We start from the raw sequence: 15,050 nt of genomic DNA, 5'->3' as shown, positions 1-15,050 counted from the left end.
AATACATTCCATTCCGTTTTTTAAGGTGGTCTGTCATAAAGTTTGTGGGGAGGGGTGGTTTGCGGGCCTGCAGCAAAGTGGGGTGTGGCAGGCCTGGCTTCGAGATTAGCGACAGGTGCGTGGATGACACAGCTGAGAGTGTTTGTCTGATCACCTGTCGCTTTGTTAAAGGCAGCAGTCGGGAAGGAGAAGGAGTGGTTGATGGCGGAGAACGAGCAAGAAACTTTGACAAGGCTGAAAAGCACACATTATTGAAAAATAAATCATTGTTCACAAAGATGAACACGGCTGTCACGTCAGTCATTGGCAGTCTGGAGGACCCGGAGGAACAAGACTTCCTCAACGTTATTGTGAGGTTTTGTATTAGTGTTCGGATATACCGGCAACCAGACATTTTTTTCCTCCAAATTTGGACCCCTGAGTCAAAATAATTGACATAAAGCAACTACAAAAACTTATTTTTTTTTAAATATTCAGGCTTTTTGTCACATGCTGGCATGGTTGCCTGTGGCGTGACCCCATGAGTTTCCACCTGTTATGTGTTCACGACTCATGCACCTCAGTTGTCTGGACTCACACACCTGTCATCACTGCACCTATTTAAGCCTGTAGTTGCCAGGCAGTTAGCTTTTCTACCTTCAAGGTACTCAGAGCGCTTTGACACTATTTCCACATTTACCACACTGATAGAGGGAGCTGCCATGCCAAGCGCTAACCAGCACCCATCAGGAGCAAGGGTGAGTGTCTTGCTCAGGACACAACGGACATGACGAGGTTGGTACTAGGTGGCGATCGAACCAAGGACCCTACGGTTGTGCACGGCCACTCTTCCACTGCGACGCCATCCCACATCACCTTCTACTCACCCTTGACACACCCATGTTATCCATGCCGATGATCCCTGTTCCTTTCTCGTTCCAAGTAAGTTTTTCGTTATTCATGCCATAGTGCAAATGTTGTTTTATGTCCATAGTTTATTTAGCCTTAGTGCAAGTTTTTGTTTACATAGCCAAGTTTTGAACCTCCGCTGAGAGCGCCTTTTGTTTGTCCCTGTTTATAGTAAAATTAAAATATGTCTGTGACAGTCTCTTGCTGTCGTCACTCGGGTTCAGTGGACCACCCAGGAAGGACATGGTTTGAGCAGGTTTGACTCTTGTTTATTTTTCAATAAAGCTATCGTTGTCGACGTCTTGCTCTCTCTCCCTCTGCTGCTTGCTCTTTGGTCGCTTTCGTCTCTCGCTCTCCGGTCCGCTCTTTCGTCGTCTCCGTCTCTCGCGTCTTGCTCTCTGTCTCTTTCGCTCCTCATCCACTTCTGCAGGCTCGCCCATTCCTTCTACCCCACCCTCCACCGCTGCTGCCCTTTTATACAGCCAGAGATGTACTAATTGTGTGTAAATGCCCGATCCACGCACCTGAACTCGATCAAGGCGTTGCTCCCAGCACGCCCCGCCTCTCCGCTTGACCGTATCCTCCGCCTCTTTGCCGCCATCTTGGGCCGGGTTACAGCGTGCACTACCCCGCTGCCCGTTCGCCGGCTGCGCCTCTCCACGATGTCATTACCTTCACATCGTGTCCGATCCAGTCGCTTTGCACCTCGGGAAAACAAACCACACCATAGTCTTAGTCTTGACAATAAATAAAGGGTTTGTATGTTCTCTATATTCAACATTATGTATTATTCTAACTGATCTTTTTTGTAACACCGTTAATGAATAAAGTGTACATTTGCAGTTATTTCCCCATATTTCTACACAAAAACTGATATGGTTTACCAACATTTTGGGAAAAAAAAAGAAGCTGTACATGGTGCAAGCCTGTTGGATAAGTAACACAAATCAATAGCAATTAACAGAAAAATGACAAAAAAAAAAAAAGCTGAGCAGTGACAATAACTTAAGTTGAAAGCCCAAACTTTATTTATTTGCAGCTTAAAAAAAAAAAATCTTCAAAGCCTCTAAATTTCTTTCCACTGGCTAAACGATTTCCAGTCCGAGGAGGAATGATGACAGAAGCTGATGTAAGCATCCGGGGAGAAAGCAGCAAATTGCAGAGTGTAACCACATTCCCCCCCGCTGGGGTGAGCATCACCCTGCAGGACACACGGCCTCCCCTCCAACACACACTGACAGAGGGCAACAGCACACCCATGTGGACAGAGTAGGTATAGACTCGGAAAGGCATCACTTGCATTCCTTCAATGGGGTCAGTGTTTTTCAACCTTTTTGGAGCCGAGGCACATTTTTGTTCATTTGAAAAATGCGGAGGCACACCACCGGTAGACAACATTAAAAATGTCAACTCGGTAGTTGACATTGACAGTAAAAAGTCACTCTTGCAATTGTTGGATATGAATTCAAACCATAACCAGTTCCATGTCTTCCTTTGAGCGCTACTCCGCCACACCTGCTTTATTTTAGCAATCAAGACTATTTCAGTCGTGCGGATGCTGTCCTTCTTTGTGTGCAAATTGTCGATTGTGGACGCCGTCTGCTCCACACGCTGTAGGTTTTTGCTGTCGTCCAGCATTCCGTTTTGGTTTACTTTCTAGCCAGTTCAGTTTTAGTTTTGTTTTCCATAGCAGCACCTCCTTTTGGAGAAGCACTCGCCTGTTTATTTTTGGTTCAAGCATTAGATACGACATTTACAAAGCAATTAGCTACCTGCTGCCACCTACTGATATGAAAGAGTATTACACGGTTACTCTGCCACGCTCTAGACCAGGGCTCCCCAAACTACGGTCCAGTGTCCAAAATTCGGCCCGCGGGAAGCCCCAAGTTAAAAAATAAATAAAAATAATAATTATTAATTGTATTTTTTATTTTTATTTTTTTACATCTGTCCTTTCTAATCCGTTTTACTCTTGTTACTCTCTGTGTCTCCTAGCCGCTCCGGTAGATCATATTGTCAAAAAATGCATTTTCTCGTCGATAAGGTGACATTAGCGGCAAGTGCGCGCTCTTTCAGTCAAAAAAAAATAAAAATAAATATATATATATATATATATATATATAGGCTTCACGGTGGCAGAGGGGTTAGTGCGTCTGCCTCACAATACGAAGGTCCTGCAGTCCTGGGTTCAAATCCAGCCTCGGGATCTTTCTGTGTGGAGTTTGCATGTTCTCCCCGTGAATGCGTGGGTTCCCTCCGGGTACTCCGGCTTCCTCCCACTTCCAAAGACATGCACCTGGGGATAGGTTGATTGGCAACACTAAATTGGCCCTAGTGTGTGAATGTTGTCTGTCTATCTGTGTTGGCCCTGCGATGAGGTGGCGACTTGTCCAGGGTGTACCCCGCCTTCCGCCCGATTGTAGCTGAGATAGGCGCCAGCGCCCCCCGCGACCCCGAAAGGGAATAAGCGGTAGAAAATGGATGGATATATATATATATATATATATATATATATATATATATATTAGGGCAATATCGATTCTTGGGGTCGCGATTCGATTATATATATCGATTTTTTTCGATTCAATTCTAGATTCAAAAACTATTTTTTTCCGATTCAAAAGGATTGTGTATTCATTCAATACATAGATTTCAGCAGGATCTACCCCAGTCTGCTGACATGCTAGCAGATTTTTGTAAAAAACTTTTATAATTGTAAAGGACAATGTTTTATCAACTGATTGCAATAATGTAAATTTGCTTTAACTATTAAAGGAAGCAAAAATACGACTTATTTTATCTTTGTGCAAACATTGGACACAGTGTGTTGTCCAGCTTATGAGATGCCATGCAAGTGTAAGCCACTGTGACACTATTGTTGTTTTTATTATTTATTTTAAATGTCTAATGATAATGTCAATGAGGGATTTTTAATCACTGCTATGCTGAAATGATAACTAATATTGATAATATTCATTTTTGTTTCACTACTTTTGGTTTGTTCTGTGTGGTGTTTGTGTCTCCTCTCAATTGCTGTTTATTGCAGTTCTGAGTGTTGCTGGCTCAGGTTTGCTTTTGGAATTGGATTGCATTGTTATGGTATTGCTGTGTATTGGTTTGTTGGATTGATGAAAAAATAAATAAATAAATAAAAAAAATAAAAAAAATCGCTTAAAAAAGAGAATCGGTTCTAAATCGCACGTGAGAATCGTGATTCATATTTGAATCGATTTTTTCCCACACCCCTACTATATATATATATATATATATATATATATATATGTACATATATATATATATATATGTAATGAGTGATCGGAATGCACATACACACAATATGTGGTTAGCACCTCTGCTGGTTTCCATGTCATTAGCAGAGTGCAGGAAGTCTGCTCAAGTACATAACATTTTCATATTTTTACAATTACATGAAATATAATTACAGGTGTAACTTAATACAATGGTTTCTAACAGTATACATTTTTGTGTGATCGTATAGTGGTTTTAACTTGCTTTTATCTTCAGTGGTATTACAATCAATTCAATAAAATATATTTTTAACTTCTTTTTTAACCAACATCATCCTTTTTCATATATTTATGATATAGAAAATAGAAAAGTACAAAATACAAGACATGACACAAATAGTTAAATGGACTTTTAGCACCCTCTGGTGGCGACTAGCAAAAATGACAGACCACGTTGCGTCCATGCCAAAATGTCGGACAATTCAAACTTAAACATGAACGTACGGACACGTAACACACACATAGTGCAACAATTATTGCCTGCAATGAGTGATTGGAATGCACACACACACAATATGTGCTTAGCACCTCTGCTGGTTTCCATGTCTAAGTGGGAAATAATATCGACTTCCGTGCAAAATAGTAGTACATCTAACGTCAGCAACAACCAATTCAAAACGAAGATTCCACAACATGGCATTTCAACTGCTGTTAAATAACTGTGTGTCTTACAATAAATATCACGTTAGCTTTAGTGTCATTTACAAGACTTTGCGGAGCAATATCGGAACATGTCTTACCTTTAGCAGAGTGCAGGAAGTCTGCTAATAGCTTCCGGTTTCCGGTCATATTTACAGATTTTCAGGTACCAGCAGATGGCGCAATTGGACCGCATTGCGTTACAGAACAATATACATATTTTAGCAGGAATTTCACTCAAATAATCAAAGTATTTTTTATACCCGTTACATATATATATATATATATATATATATATTAGGGGTGGGCAAATTAATGCGTTAATTATGAGTTAACTCATCAATCTATTAACGCCGACAATTATTTTATTGCACATTTGCGTATGTTGTTTACATGCTTTTATTTTGTTAACGCCTTTTCTTAACAAGATGGCGTGGAGGGGCTCTTGGTAAAGATGGAACATTTGGCAAAAATACCGGACAATTCTGCAAATTTCCTGGCTGGCTTACAGCGTGGTCACTCCGGGATCACTTACGACCGCCAGACAATTCTGGATGTGGATGGATCGGGCCGTTTTGGACTGAATGAGGCGTGCTTGCTAGAGCGGCTAGCTAGCATGGGAATACTTTGCCGGCTACATCCAGCGGCCTGTGAAGCAGCGGAGTATATGTGTTGTCTGTCTATTTATGAATAATGCAGACCAGGAGTGTTGGCTGAGTTCTTAACGTTTACTTTTCAGAGCGTGCATATCACAACATACAAGATGTCGTCATGGCGACACAACCTATAACGGGCTACCACGCATGCTCCTCACTCCTGTTGCATGCTGGGTAGGGTAGTTCTTTTTTTCCCTGGCTCATAACATCACAATATAGTACCATGTTTATGCCTTCAGTTTATCAAAGCACCAAGCAAACAATCGGAAAATTCCCATCATATCAATTCCTAGATATGGTCATAATTATTTTAAGTGCACTACGCAGAATAAACACAACATTATTAATATTGCTACTACTGATAATTTGATCCAAAATTCCCTAAAACAGCCCACTACCTATAATATAGCTTTTTTAAACATAAGATCCCTGATCAAAAAAATGTTTCTGCTGTTACCTCAGAAATAGCCTGTTCAGATGTTATGATTGTGGCTCAGAGATTTGTATGTAGATTATATTTATTTTCCATAACAAACAGGATAACTTAAATACCCTGGCAGTGGCAATAAGCTTAAATGTTTGTATTTACAATTTTTGAGTTGATTTTCATAAAATATGCTATTTAACTGCTACTGTTTAACAAGGACTGATTTAAATTGTGTTTGCACAACAAATGTTTTGGCGCTTTTGTTCATGTGGGAGAATATTCCAATAAAGGTGCACTACACACTACTTTGGAATTCATTATTGGGCTTTGTGTATACAATGCAGTTAATCGTGATTAATCGGAGAAATAGTGCGATTAACTTCGATTAACATTTTTAATCGTTGCCCAGCCCTAGTTTAAATATAACTTAAGTATTGGGTTTCACTGTGTAAAAGTGCTTTGAGTCACTACAGAAAAGTGCTATATAAATATAATTCACTTCACATTACAGTACAATTTTTTTCGTAGCGGATCATCTGCCATATTTTAGCCTGCAGTCCCCTATTTGGAAGACTTTAAAAAGGAATGAAGCGAAGCCAGGATCAGCTAGAAGTTCCCCCAGCCTGGAAGACGCTGACAGTCAGGATCAATAATCACGGCCGGAGCTGCAAGCTGTTCCTATTTCTTGGTGTGATGCAGCAATATCTTGCGCTGTTTGTACTCCTGCTGCACCATTTTCCATTTTGATACCTAATAAAGTCCTTGCTGGGCCTAAAAAAACCCCCAAAAAACTAAAACATTGCCAGCTTTGACTGGATGCTTTTTTGGTTGGAATCTGCGCTTTTGCATGATATACTAGTTACTATGGTCATCTAATTAGTTACTATGGTCATCTAATTAGTTACTATGCTCATCTAATTAGTTACTATGGTCATCTAATTAGTTACTATGGTCATCTAATTAGTTACTATGGTCATCTAATTAGTTACTATGGTCGTCTAATTAGTTACTATAGTCATCTAATTAGTTACTATGGTCATCTAATTAGTTACGATGGTCATGTAATTAGTTACTATGGTCATCTAATTAGTTACTATGGTCATCTAATTAGTTACTATGGTCATTTAATTAGTTACTATGGTCATCTAATTAGTTACTATGGTCATCTAATTAGTTACTATGGTCATCTAATTAGTTACTATCGTCATCTAATTAGTTACTATGGTCATCTAAATAGTTACTATGGTCATCTAATTAGTTACTATGGTCATCTAAATAGTTACTATGGTCATCTAATTAGTTACTATGGTCATCCAATTAGTTACTATGGTCATCTAATTAGTTACTATGGTCATCTAATTAGTTACTATGGTCATCTAATTAGTTACTATCGTCATCTAATTAGTTACTATGGTCATCTAAATAGTTACTATGGTCATCTAATTAGTTACTATGGTCATGTAATTAGTTACTATGGTCATCTAATTAGTTACTATGGTCATCTAATTAGTTACTATGGTCATCTAATTAGTTACTATGGTCATCTAATTAGTTACTATGGTCATCTAATTAGTTACTATGGTCATCTAATTAGTTACTATGGTCGTCTAATTAGTTACTCTGGTCGTATAATTAGTTACTATGGTCATGTAATTAGTTACGATGGTCATGTAATTAGTTACTATGGTCATCTAAATAGTTACTATGGTCATCTAATTAGTTACTATGGTCATCCAATTAGTTACTATGGTCATCCAATTGGTTACTATGGTCATCTAATTAGTTACTATGGTCATCTAATTAGTTACTATGGTCATCTAATTAGTTACTATGGTCATCTAAATAGTTACTATGGTCATCTAATTAGTTACTATGGTCATGTAATTAGTTACTATGGTCATCTAATTAGTTACTATGGTCATCTAATTAGTTACTATGGTCATCTAAATAGTTACTATGGTCATCTAATTAGTTACTATGGTCATCTAATTAGTTACTATGGTCATCTAATTAGTTACTATGGTCATCTAATTAGTTACTTTGGTCATCTAATTAGTTACTATCGTCATCTAATTACTTACTATGGTCATCTAATTAGTTACTATGGTCATCTGATTAGTTACTATGGTCACTTAATTAGTTACTATGGTCATCTAATTAGTTACTATGGTCATCTAATTAGTTAATATGGTCATCTAATTAGTTACTATGGTCATCTAATTAGTTACTATGGTCATCTAATGAGTTACTATGGTCATTTAATTAGTTACTATGGTCATCTAATTAGTTACTATGGTCATCTAATTAGTTACAATGGTTATCTAATTAGTTACTATGGTCATGTAATTAGTTACTATGGTCATGTAATTAGTTACTATGGTCATATAATTAGTTACTATGGTCATCTAATTAGTTAATATGGTCATCTAATTAGTTACTATGGTCATCTAATTAGTTACTATGGTCACTTAATTAGTTACTATGGTCATCTAATTAGTTACTATGGTCATCTAATTAGTTACTATGGTCATCTAATGAGTTACTATGGTCATTTAATTAGTTACTATGGTCATCTAATTAGTTACTATGGTCATCTAATTAGTTACTATGGTCATCTAATTAGTTACAATGGTTATCTAATTAGTTACTATGGTCATGTAATTAGTTACTCTGGTCATGTAATTAGTTACTATGGTCATATAATTAGTTACTATGGTCATCTAATTAGTTAATATGGTCATCTAATTAGTTACTATGGTCATCTAATTAGTTACTATGGTCATCTAATTAGTTACTATGGTCATCTAATTAGTTACAATGGTTATCTAATTAGTTACTATGGTCATGTAATTAGTTACTATGGTCATGTAATTAGTTACTATGGTCATATAATTAGTTACTATGGTCATCTAATTAGTTACTATGGTCATGTAATTAGTTACTATGGTCATGTAATTAGTTACTATGGTCATGTAATTAGTTACTATGGTCATGTAATTAGTTACTATGGTCATGTAATTAGTTACTATGGTCATCTAATTAGTTACTATGGTCATCTAATTAGTTACTATGGTCATGTAATTAGTTACTATGGTCATCTAATTAGTTACTATGGTCATCTAATTAGTTACTATGGTCATCTAATTAGTTACTATGGTCATCTAATTAGTTACTATGGTCATCTAATTAGTTACAATGGTTATCTAATTAGTTACTATGGTCATGTAATTAGTTACTATGGTCATGTAATTAGTTACTATGGTCATATAATTAGTTACTATGGTCATCTAATTAGTTACTATGGTCATGTAATTAGTTACTATGGTCATGTAATTAGTTACTATGGTCATGTAATTAGTTACTATGGTCATGTAATTAGTTACTATGGTCATGTAATTAGTTACTATGGTCATGTAATTAGTTACTATGGTCATCTAATTAGTTACTATGGTCATGTAATTAGTTACTATGGTCATGTAATTAGTTACTATGGTCATCTAATTAGTTACTATGGTCATCTAATTAGTTACTATGGTAATGTAAGTCACAGCAGTTCAGACGAGGCACCAAGCAGTGTGGGTGGGGAGTGTTTCCACAGAGTGTTTCCAGAGCCTGAAATGTGGGTGTCAGGGACAGACGCGGAAGGAGATTTTTACAAGAAAGTTTTAAAGCTTAGTGATATATGAGATACATCAGATTGTAGGTGTTTTTTTTTTACCCTTGGCGTTCATATTTCGCCGTGTTTGTTGCATTTTTTGTTGCTTTTCACTTGATTGTAAAAATATGTCAATGGAGAGGAGGTGTGACGATCAAATGTTGTCAATATTCAGAGTTTTATCGTTCATAGTCCATCCATCCATCCATCATCTTCCGCTTATCCGAGGTCGGGTGACGGGGGCAACAGCCTAAGCAGGGAAACCCAGACTTCCCTCTCCCCAGCCACTTCGTCTAGCTCTTCCCGGGGGATCCTGAGGCGTTCCCAGGCCAGCCGGGAGACATAGTCTTCCCAACGTGTCCTGGGTCTTCCCCGTGGCCTCCTACCGGTTGGACGTGCCCTAAACACCTCCCTAGGGAGGCGTTCGGGTGGCATTCTGACCAGATGCCCGAACCACCTCATCTGGCTCCTCTCCATGTGGAGGAGCAGCGGCTTTACTTTGAGTTCCTCCCGGATGGCAGAGCTTCTCATCCTATCTCTAAGGGAGAGACCTGGAAACTCATTTGGGCCGCTTGTACCCGTGATCTTATCCTTTCGGTCATGACCCAAAGCTCATGACCATAGGTGAGGATGGGAATGTAGATTGACCGGTAAATTGAGAGCTTTGCCTTCCGGCTCAGCTCCTTCTTCACCACAATGGATCGATACAGCGTCCGCATTACTGAAGACGCCGCACCGATCCGCCTGTCGATCTCACGATCAATCGTTCATAGTAAATATTGTAAATATCCCACATTCTTTATTTTCATTAAAACAATTACAATTCCATTATGTTTTTCAAGGCAGTCTGTTACGTCTGTTCGGCATTGTTCGATTCCCTCGAGGATGCGTCAAGTGAACACAGCAAAGGTAAGAATATAAACAATTTATTTAACGAAAATGATCTATGAAACAAAACACTGGTGCTAATAAAAAGGCAAACCAAAGACGCTAGCAAAAAAGCTCGGACATACAACAATGAGAACTAAACTGGCACGAAGGCACATAATAGAGCAAAACAAAACATACAGCATGAGAATTGGAATGAGAAAAGGGTTTAGCGTGAAAAGCTAGCGAGAATATACATACGATGACAAGAGTGCAGACGTAACTCATTGCATGAAAGCAAATTATGAACCCAGGCTGAACAAACAAAAGGAGGACGGCTTATAAAGTGACGGTGCTTATCTGTAGCAGGTGTGCGGGGCGTGAGCAGCAGGTGAACTGAGGAGTAACCATGGTGACCGACTTAAACAGGAAATAATAGGATCAGATGGAGAGTGAAAATAAAAATGGAACAATAAACAATAATATGTGGAGGATCCACTGTGGCAGAGAGGTTAGTGCGTCTGCCTCACAATACGAAGTTCCTGCAGTCCTGGGTTCAAATCCAGGCTCGGGATCTTTCTGTGTGGAGTTTGCATGTTCTCCCCGTGACTGCGTGGGTTCCCTCCGGGTACTCCGGCTTCCTCCCACCTCCAAAGACATGCACCTGGGGATAGGCCCCTCCCACTTCCAAAGACATGCACCTGGGGATAGGCCCCTCCCACTTCCAAAGACATGCACCTGGGGATAGGTTGATTGGCAACACTAAATGGTCCCTAGTGTGTGAATGTGAGTGTGAATGTTGTCTGTCTATCTGTGTTGGCCCTGCGATGAGGTGGCGACTCGTCCAGGGTGTACCCTGCCTTCCGCCCGATTGTAGCTGAGATAGGCGCCAGCGCCCCCCGCGACCCCGAAAGGGAATAAGCGGTAGAAAATGGATGGATGGATGTGGAGGATCCAAAAAGCGGATCTCAACACAGTCTGCCATAACGGTTTTAGCTTTCAATCAGACATTATTGTGAGGTTTTGTATTAGAGTTCCTAAAAACTGATTTTAGGAGTCGAAAAATTTGCCATTAAATCACCAAAAAATGATTCCCGAGCACGGCCACCGCTGCTGCTCACTGCTCCCCTCACCTCGCAGGAGGTGAAACAAGGGGATGGGTCAAATGCAGTTCCACAAACTAGTGTGTGTGTGTGTGTGTGTGTGTTTGACCATCAGTTGTACTTTAACTTTTTTTATTAGGAATGTAGTACAAATTTATATAGCGCCTCTGCTGGTTGCAACCAAGAAGTGCACTGAGTGTTCCTTGCCCTTATGTGGGCCTACCGAGGATGTCGTAGTGGTTTGTGCAGCCCTTTGAGACACTAGTGATTTAGGGCTATATAAATAAACATTGATTGATTGATTGATTGAGCTTTATTATTGTTCAAAAGCCCTCCTCTCATTTGCTGTGTGGTAGAACAGAAACATGGAGCAGGCTTCGACTAACCAAAGGATGTTCTCAAATGCTGGGGACTCTCACTAAACTCTTGCACAATTACAGATCTCCATATTCCTTTCATATTGTGCAGCGGCATGGGCAGTCGTATCAAAAAAAAAAAGGCGTAAGCGAGCCCAGCGTGACATCAAAATCCCAGGAGGAACGTGTGATGTATAATAACGTTGGTGTGATGTATTATGCACCGCATGTGTCTTATGATTTATAATTGATTGGCCTCAGTTGTGAAAACTGGAACTTTCCTGACCCCAACATATTGCGCCGTGGGTCTCGCTACAGCAACGTGCAATTTTACTAAAATATGCATGGAGTAAAATAGAGAGTAATACTTGTATTCATAAGCATGAGCGTTCCAATGACTAATATGGCTGTTAATGCCCTGCAATGTTTTTTTTATTATTTATTTTTAAGTTACTTCTAATTTTAACAAATCTCATTTTATAACTCTTTGGTGTGGATACCAGGCATCACGTTTGGAGCAAATAACAGTGTTAGGGTTAGGGGTTTGGTTTTTTATTAGCTGGCAATTTTTGTACCATATGTCCCCGCAAGAAATCTGCCTTCAAAAGACTCCGGCTTATTAGTGATTCCTAGAGCCCAAAAAAAGTCTGCGGGCTATAGAGCGTTTTCCGTTCGGGCTCCAGTACCCTGGAATGCCCTCCCGGTAACAGTTCGAGATGCTACCTCAGTAGAAGCATTTAAGTCTCACCTTAAAACTCATCTGTATACTCTAGCCTTTAAATAGACCTCCTTTTTAGACCAGTTGATCTGCCGCTTCTTTTCTTTCTCCTATGTCCCCCCCTCCATTGTGGAGGGGGTCCGGTCCGATGACCATGGATGAAGTACTGGCTGTCCAGAGTCGAGACCCAGGATGGACCGCTCGTCGGGACCCAGGATCCGCCTCCGCTTGAGATGGTTTCCTGTGGACGGAACTCTCGCTGCTGTCTTGGATCCGCTTTGAACTGAACTCTCGCGGCTGTGTTGGAGCCACTATGGATTGAACTTTCACAGTATCATGTTAGACCCGCTCGACATCCATTGCTTTCGGTCCCCTATAGGGGGGGGTTTGCCCACATCTGAGGTCCTCTCCAAGTTTTCTCATAGTCAGCATTGTCACTGGCGTCCCACTGGATGTGAATTCTTCCTGCCCACTGGGTGTGAGTTTTCCTTGCCCTTTTGTGGGTTCTTCCGAGGATGTTGTAGTCGTAATGGTTTGTGCAGTCCTTTGAGACATTTGTGATTTGGGGCTATATAAATAAACATTGATTGATTGATTGATTGAGTCCTGATGTGTGTGTAAAATTTGGTGAGTTTTGAAGCATGTTAAGGGGGTGAGATTACAGATCGGCGTTTCTGGATGTTGTTGATAAATGGCTTTCTCTTGGCATAGTAGAGCTTTAACTTGCACCTTGAATCATTTTAAGGGGGTCAAATTACAGCTCAAAGAGGCAAAAATGACATTTTTTAGGAAAATTTGCGCAGGGGTTCTTTGAAAGCACGTAAAATCAAAACCAGAGCAGTAACTCTGATCTATGCTTTTAATCTGAAGGGTCCAAACTCTCTCCTGTGCGAGTTTGAAGCCAAAACGACGAACGCACTCGGAGGAGTTTTCGTTTGAAAAAAGGTGACGGGTTTTCACAAAACTTTTATTTTGAAGGGGTAATTGCCAATTTCCTGTTGATTTTTTCTGCAGGCTGTCAATTATTAAAATGTAGGTCTAAGTGAGACCAACATAGAAGTTTTTGTTTCATGTCTTTACGGCATTCTTACTGGAAGTTACAAGCAATTTTGTTTGTGTTTTCTTCCTAGGACCAGTTTTTGCTGTGTTTTATTAAAAAATTGCGCCAGAGCGCATTTTTTGATTTTGAGGTTTGTTTTTTTCATTAGATCGCAATTTTTGCCAGTCCAGATGTGTGTGCCAAGTTTGGTGAGTTTTGAAGCATTTTAAGGGGGTCAAATTACAGCTCAAAGAGGCAAAAATAGCATTTTTTGCGAAATTTTTGCTTTGAATGGGTTTTTGCAAAATTTTTGTTGATTTTTGCCCTAGAAGATACAATTATGAAATTTAGGTCTAAGTCGGCCCTACATAGAGGTTTTTGTTTCTTTGAGTACCTTGATGGTAGAAAAGCGCTATACAAGTACAACCCATTTATCATTTATTAGCCAAGTGTTTGTACTTCCCCCTTGTGTGCACCTTTTGTTCCTTTTTTTCTAGCAATTAATAAATATGTCCTTACCTTCACGCCTTGCCCGCGCCAACTTTCCTTTGCATTCTGGAAAAACAAACCCCAAAGTCCACGTTTTGACACGTTTAATGTACTGTAAGATTTTTTTTATTGTTAAACAAAGCCAATAATGCAAGTTTTTGTGGTCCCCTTTATTTAGTAAAGTATCGAATTACATTTTGGTACCGGTACCAAAATATTGGTATCTGGACAAACCTACGCCATAGATTCAGCAATCCAGCTCCTCACTTTGATATAAAACTGGATGACATCACTTTGAGTCCAACCCCAAAAGAATAAAGTATCAATAAGATGTTTTATTATTTTCTTGGGCTCGCCGTTATGAAGTTTTGGGGGAAATCTGTGAGGTTCCAGGTTGCTGGCAAGGCCACTGTACCAAACGAGCTATACCGCCCTATAGTTTCTGCATTTGTGCAAGTTTTTGTTCATTAGCCAAATTTTTGTACTTCCCCCTTGTGTGCACCTTTTGTTCCTTTTTTTTCTAGCAATTAATGAATATGTCCTTACCTTCACGCCTTGCCCGCGCCAACTTTCCTTTGCATTCCGGAAAAACAAACCCCAAAGTCCACGTTTTGACACGTTTAATGTACTGTAAAATTTTTTTTTTTGTTAAACAAAGCCAATAATGCAAGTTTTTGTGGTTCCCTTTATTTAATAAAGTATCGAAATACATTTTGGTACTGGTACCGGTACCAAAATATTGGTATCTGGACAAACTTACGTCATAGATTCAGCAATCCAGCTCCTCACTTTGATTTAAAACTGGATGACATCACTTTGAGTCCAAACCCAAAAGAATAAAGTATCAATAAGATGTTTTATTATTTTCTTGGGCTCGCCGTTATGAAGTTTTGGGGGAAATCTGT

At 39.5% G+C, this 15,050-nt stretch overlaps 1 long non-coding RNA gene across 1 annotated transcript in view; it reads right to left on the bottom strand.

The window, feature by feature from the left end:
* The window catches only part of LOC133536510 (uncharacterized), a 15,155-nt gene extending 10,202 nt beyond the window's left edge, over positions 1-4,953 (bottom strand). The window contains exons 1-2 of the long non-coding RNA XR_009802478.1: positions 4,937-4,953; positions 1,413-1,593 (exon numbers count right to left, since the gene is read on the bottom strand). This is a non-coding gene — a long non-coding RNA (uncharacterized LOC133536510). The remainder of the gene's footprint in view (positions 1-1,412; positions 1,594-4,936) is intronic.
* Between the last annotated feature and the right edge of the window lie 10,097 nt (positions 4,954-15,050).

This window comes from Nerophis ophidion, linkage group LG17, assembly GCF_033978795.1.
Source record: "Nerophis ophidion isolate RoL-2023_Sa linkage group LG17, RoL_Noph_v1.0, whole genome shotgun sequence".
Lineage (NCBI taxonomy): Eukaryota > Metazoa > Chordata > Actinopteri > Syngnathiformes > Syngnathidae > Nerophis > Nerophis ophidion.
The sequence above is the reverse complement of the archived record's forward strand: the minus strand, read 5'-3'. Positions and strand labels throughout refer to the sequence as shown.